This window comes from Oncorhynchus clarkii, chromosome 12 (genome assembly GCF_045791955.1).
Source record: "Oncorhynchus clarkii lewisi isolate Uvic-CL-2024 chromosome 12, UVic_Ocla_1.0, whole genome shotgun sequence".
NCBI lineage: Eukaryota > Metazoa > Chordata > Actinopteri > Salmoniformes > Salmonidae > Oncorhynchus > Oncorhynchus clarkii.
In genome coordinates this window covers 30916769-30923477 of record NC_092158.1, presented here as the reverse complement: position 1 = coordinate 30923477, position 6709 = coordinate 30916769, and positions in this window count along the sequence as shown.

Below are 6709 nucleotides of genomic sequence, written 5' to 3'. Positions count from 1 at the left end.
AGCAGTTCTCAACCTTTTCCATTCCGGGGACCAACAAATCACTGTCAAAAGCTCTTGAGGACCACCATCACAGAGTCGCAGATATGTTTCACATAAAATATCTTGCCGGACAAATTTAGAGTCGATTGTCTCAGTGAATGTAACAGATATGCCAATTATTCTTGTTATTATTCTAAACTATTTACATTGTAAATAGTAAAGTAAAATTGCTTAAAATGCCATTATACTCCCAACTGTTACTATTTTTGAAAGAAAAATACAAAATCTTTCAAACAATTGCGGACCACCTGCAGTACCACGGTACCACCATGAAATCACTGCATTTGAACATGATGCACAAAAAGCTAATATCGGTGCCATGAGCTGAATGGGATTTGTGCAACAAATGCTAAAATGTTAGCATTCGAAAACATTGACAAAGAAATTAAACCAAAGCATGGATTGCTGTCATACCTTGTACATAGACTGCTTACAGGGTAAACAAACCAATGTGTCATTTTGTAATTTGGGTTAACTATATCTTTAAGATGCACACAATAAATGTTATTTTATTAAAAATGAAAAACTTAAAGGTGATGTGGCTTCCACCAAGGCCAGAGTAACAATGGAAGTTTCATTTGAGGAGGCTGTCAATGACTTGCGGGCCAATTCAGACGTAGAAAATTAACGCCTTTCCTACGCTCGCCTTTCTTATGCACTTCTCAGTATTTGGTATCCAGACTTACCTCATTCAGTCTTCTTAAGGATCGGACCCTTTTAAAAAAAAAAATCGGCAAATCTAACTGCCTTGTAGCACAGGACCTGAAGCAAGGATATGCATATTCTTGATACTATTTGAAAGGAAGTTTGTGGAAATGTGAAATTAATGTAGGAGAATATAACACATTAGATCTGGTAAAAGATAATACAAAAAACCCAAATTTTTATTTTTTTAATTTTAAATGCAGAAGAAAGGCCATAATGTATTATTCCAGGCCAGGCGCAATTTTTAGCCACTAGTTGGCAGCAGTGTATGTGCAAAGTTTTAGACTGGTCTAATGAACCATTGCATACAGTGGGGAGAACAAGTATTTGATACACTGACGATTTTGCAGGTTTTCCTACTTACAAAGCATGTAGAGGTCTGTAATTTTTTATCATAGGTACACTTCAACTGTGAGAGACGGAATGTAAAACAAAAATCCAGAAAATCACATTGTATGATTTTTAAGTAATTAATTAGCATTTTATTACATGACATAAGTATTTGATCACCTACCAACCAGTAAGAATTCCGCTCTCCAACCTCTCCACAAAAGCCAAGACCTGAGAGGGTGTAAGGACATCAGGGATAAAATTGTAGACCTGCACACGGCTGGGATGGGCTACAGGACAATAGGCAAGCAGCTTGGTGAGAAGGCAACAACTGTTGGCGCAATTATTAGAAAATGGAAGAAGTTCAAGATGACGGTCCATCAACCTCAGTCTGGGGCTCCATGCAAGATCTCACCTCGTGGGGCATCAATGATCATGAGGAAGGTGAGGGATCAGCCCAGAACTACACAGCAGGACCTGGTCAATGACCTGAAGAGAGCTGGGACCACAGTCTCAAAGAAAACCATTAGTAACACACTACCCCATCATGGATTAAAATCCTGCAGCACACGCAAGGTCCCCCTGCTCAAGTCAGCGCATGTCCAGGCCCGTCTGAAGTTTGCCAATGACCATCTGGATGATCCAGAGGAGGAATGGGAGAAGGTCATGTGGTCTGATGAGACAAAAATAGAGCTTTTTGGTCTAAACTCCACTCGCCATTTTTGGAGGAAGAAGAAGGATGAGTACAACCCCAAGAACACCATCCCAACCGTGAAGCATGGAGGTGGAAACATCATTCTTTGGGGATGCTTTTCTGCAAAGGGGACAGGACGACTGCACCGTATTGAGGGGAGGATGGATGGGGCCATGTATCGCGAGATCTTGGCCAACAACCTCCTTCCCTCAGTAAGAGCATTGAAGATGGGTCGTGGCTGGGTCTTCCAGCATGACAACGACCCGAAACACACAGCCAGGGCAACTAAGGAGTGGCTCCGTGAGAAGCATCTCAAGGTCCTGGAGTGGCCTAGTCAGTCTCCAGACCTGAACCCAATAGAAAATCTTTGGAGGGAGCTGAATGTCCGTATTGCCCAGCGACAGCCCCGAAATCTGAAGGATCTGGAGAAGGTCTGTATGGAGGAGTGGGCCAAAATCCCTGCTGCAGTGTGTGCAAACCTAGTCAAGAACTACAGGAAACATATGATCTCTGTAATTGCAAACAAAGGTTTCTATACCAAATATTAATTTCTGCTTTTCTGATGTATCAAATACTTATGTTATGCAAAATCGGCAGTGTATCAAATACTTGTTCTCCCCACTGTATATGTTCAAAATGTTGTATCAAGACTACACAAATGTGCCTAATTGGTTTATTAAACCTCTTAAGGATCTGCCCCTTTCTTTAAATGTTCACCTAAAATGACATACCCAAATCTAACTTTCTATAGCTCTGGCCCTGAAGCAAGGATATGCATATTATTGGTACCATTTGCTTAATACATTTTCAAGTTCACAATTGTGCACTCTCCTCAAACAATAGCACAGTTGTTTTTCACTGTAATAGCTACTGTAAATTGGACAGTGAAGTTAGATCAGTGTGCTTCGCAGGTGTGACTACCTTGTGCGCTCTGAATAAATTTCATTCAACCGCTGAAAACCCTCCCACTTGCTTGTCAACAGATTTTCTGTTCAATAGGGTTTTAAGTATATTTATCTTAAGCCATCCCTTTAAATACGGTGTACCTTTTATTTAGAATTTTGTCGATATACTCACTAGAATACAGTCTATTCGGAAAATTATTCAGACCCCTACCCTTTTTCCACATTTGGTTGTTACGGCCTTATTCTAAAATTGATTAAATCAAACATTTTCCTCATCAATCTACATACAATACACCATAATTGCTAAGGGAAACAAGGTTTTTAGACATTTTTGCAAATGTATTAAAAATAAAAACAGAAATACCTTATTTACATAATTATTATGTTTTTCAGCGGCAGGGACTGGGAGACTAGTCAGGATCGAGGCAAAGGTGAATAGAGAGATCCTTGATGACAACCTGCTCCAGAGCCCTCAGGACTTCAGACTGGGGCGAAGGTTCACCTTCCAAAAGGACAACGACCCTAAGAACACATCCAAGACAACGCAGGAGGGGCTTTGGGACAAGTGTCTGAATATCCTTGAGTGGCCCAGCCAGAGCCAGAGCCAGAACTTGAACCCGAACGAACATCTCTGGAGAGACCTGAAAATAGCTGTGCTGTTCCACTCCCCATCCAACCTGACAGAGCTTGAGAGGATCTGCAGAGAATAATAGGTGAAATTCCCCAAATCAGGTGTGCAAAGCTTGTTGCATCAAAACCAGGAAGACTCGAGGCTGTAACTGCTGCCAAAGGTGCTTCAACAAAGTACTGAGTAAAGGATCTGAATAGTTACGTAAATGTGATATTTCATTAAAAAAATACAAATATTGTAAACATTTCTAAAAAACAGTTTTTGCTTTGTTATTATGGGTATTGTTTAATACATTTTAGAATAAGGCTGTAACATAACAAAATGTGAAGAAAGTCAAGGGGTCTGAATATTTTCCGAATGCAATGTATATCGAGAGAAAGAGTTCAGAATATTAGGGATAAATAAAATAAATCCATCTAAATATACTGTACAACTCAAAAGTTTGGACACTTACTCATTCAAGGGTTTTTCTTTATTTTTACTACTTACATTGCAAAATAATAGTGAAGACATCAAACTATGACATAACACATATGGAATGAAAATTTAAACAAATCAAAATACATTTTATATTTGAGATTCTTCAAAGTAGCCACCCTTTTCCTTGGTGACAGTTTTGCACACTCTTGGCATTCTCTCAACCAGCTTCATGAGGAATGCTTTTTCAACAGTCTTGAAGGAGTTCCCGCATATGCTTAACACTTGTTGGCTAATTTCCCATTACTCTGCAGTCCAACTCATCCCAAACCATCTCAATTGGGTAGAGGTCGGGTGATTGTGGAGGCCAGGTCATCTAATGCAGCACTCCATCACTATCCTTGGTCAAATAGCGCTTACAGAGCCTGGAGGTGTGTTTTGGGTCATTGTCCTGTTGAAAAACAAATTATAGCCCCACTAAGTGCAAACCAGATGGGATGGCTTATCGCTGCAGAATTCTGTGGTAGCCATGCTGGTTAAGTGTGCCTTGAATTCTAAATAAATCACAGACAATGTCACCAGCAAAGCACCCCCACACCATCACACCTCCTCTTTTATTTATTTAACCTTTATTTAACTAGGCAAGTCAGTTAAGAACACATTTTTATTTACAATGACGGCCTACCCCATCCAAACTCTCCCTTAACACGGACGCCACTGGGCCAATTGTGCGCCGCCCTATGGGACTCCCGATCACGGCCGGTTGTCATACAGCCCGGGATCAATCTAGAGGCGAAAGAAATGCACGCCTATTTAGATGAGGTGCTGGCTAGCGGAGTGGAACACTTAAAAGAATAAAAGCAAGCAGCACACTCTAGGAGCTCAGATGCAAAAATGTAACGTTTCGACAGACAAGCTGTCTTCATCAGGGTATAATGACAAACACTGCAGGGTGACTTGTTTTATATAGTGTCAAAAGACACACACAGGTATCTGTAATCACGGCTGGGTGTGGCCTGATATCATTGGTTAATTCTCATATATTAAAATAGCATACAAAAAACAGCCCGGGATCAAACCAGGGTCTCTAGCACTGAGATGCAGTGCCTTAGACCGCTATGTCACTCGGGAAGCCCTCCATGCTTCAAGTCTCACAAAGACCTAAAGACAGATTTCCAGCTATCTAATGTCTATTGCTCGTGTTTCTTGGCCCAAGCAAGTCTCTTCTTTTTAATGATGTCCTTTAGTAGTGTTTAGTAGGCCTGATTCATGCAGTTTCCTCTGAACGGTTGATGTTGAGATGTGTCTGTTACTTGAACTCTGTGAAGCATTTATTTGGGCTGCAATTTCTGAGGCTGCTAACTCTAATAAACGTATCCTTTGCAGCAGAGGTAACTCTGGGTCTTCCATTCTTGTGGCGGTCCTCATGAGAGCCAGTTTCATCATAGTGTTTTATGGTTTTTGCGACTCACTTTCAAAGTTCTTGACATTTTCTTTATTGACTGACATTCATGTCTTAAAGTAATGAAGGACTGTCATTTCTCTTTGCTTATTTGAGTTGTTCTTGCCATAATATGGACTTGGTCTTTTACCAAATAGAGATATCTTCTGTTTACCACCCCTACCTTGTCACAACACAACTGATTGGCTCAAATGCATTAAAAAGGAAAGAAATTACACAGATTAACTTTTAACAAGGCACACATAATAATTTAAATGCATTCCAGGTGACTATCTCATGAAGCTGGTTGAGAGAATGCCAAGTGTGCAAAACTGTCATCAAGGCAAACGCTGGCTACTTTGAAGAATCTCAAATATAAAATAGATTTTAATTTCTTGAACACTTTTTTGGTTACTACATGATTCCATATATGTTATTTCAAAGTTTTGATGTCTTCACTATTATTTTACAATGTAGAAAATATTTTGAAAAAGAAAAACCCTTGAATGAGTAGGTGTGTTCAAACTTTTGACTGGTACTGTATGCATATTCGTCTGGTTAGTCTGCCCCTGCAGACTGTCAATACTGATAGTGGCTAGTATTTAACATGATAGAAATAATAAACAGAAAAGTCTGAGTAGCCTATAATTAAGACATTCAAGAGTTCCCATCCCTGCAAGTTAAAAGGATGTACAATTTCTATTCTGCATAATGGTACAACATTTCATAAACTTTACTGTGGGAAAGTTGATATTTTGATATCCTTCAGTTTGGTTTCACATTTGTCTCCAGCGATTATAAGGTAAAATAGATCTAAAACAAGTGTAATTTATATTTACAGTTCCCTCATCCAAACAGATTATTCTGTTACCTTACTCTTATCAACAGCTCTTGTCAAATTGTAAATTACAGTGCATGGAGAATGGTATTTTTTTCTATATGAAAAAATGTAGTAAATGGTTTTCCCACTTGGAACCAGTAGGTTCGTTCGACCTTATTCATGGTTTCCTCGCACATAACGGTGCTGGAATTATTAGGGAATTAAGTAAAGGTCAGAAAACTGCACATCTATAGACAGACTTCCACCACATCTTCATTTATTGGATCTCCACCCCAAACAAATAGTGGTTGAATGGCCATGTTCTGTTATAATCTCCACCCGGTACAGCCAGAAGAGGACTGGCCACCCCTCATAGCCTGGTTCCTCTCTAGGTTTCTTCCTAGGTTTTGGCCTTTCTAGGGAGTTCTTCCTAGCCAACATGCTTCAACACCTGCATTGCTTGCTGTTTGGGGTTTTAGGCTGGGTTTCTGTACAGCACTTTGAGATATCAGCTGATGTACGAAGGGCTATATAAATACATTTGATTTCATTTGATTTGAATAGCACCCTAAACTCATGCTTAAATTCAAGGTCAGAATAAGCATGTAGAAAGGAATTACGTTCTAGATACTGTACATGCGCTTGACTAGGGTTGGAATTCCCCATTGATTAGCAGTGTCAAACCGCCCAAAAATAATAACTAAGAAATTTGGCAGAAAAAAAATAT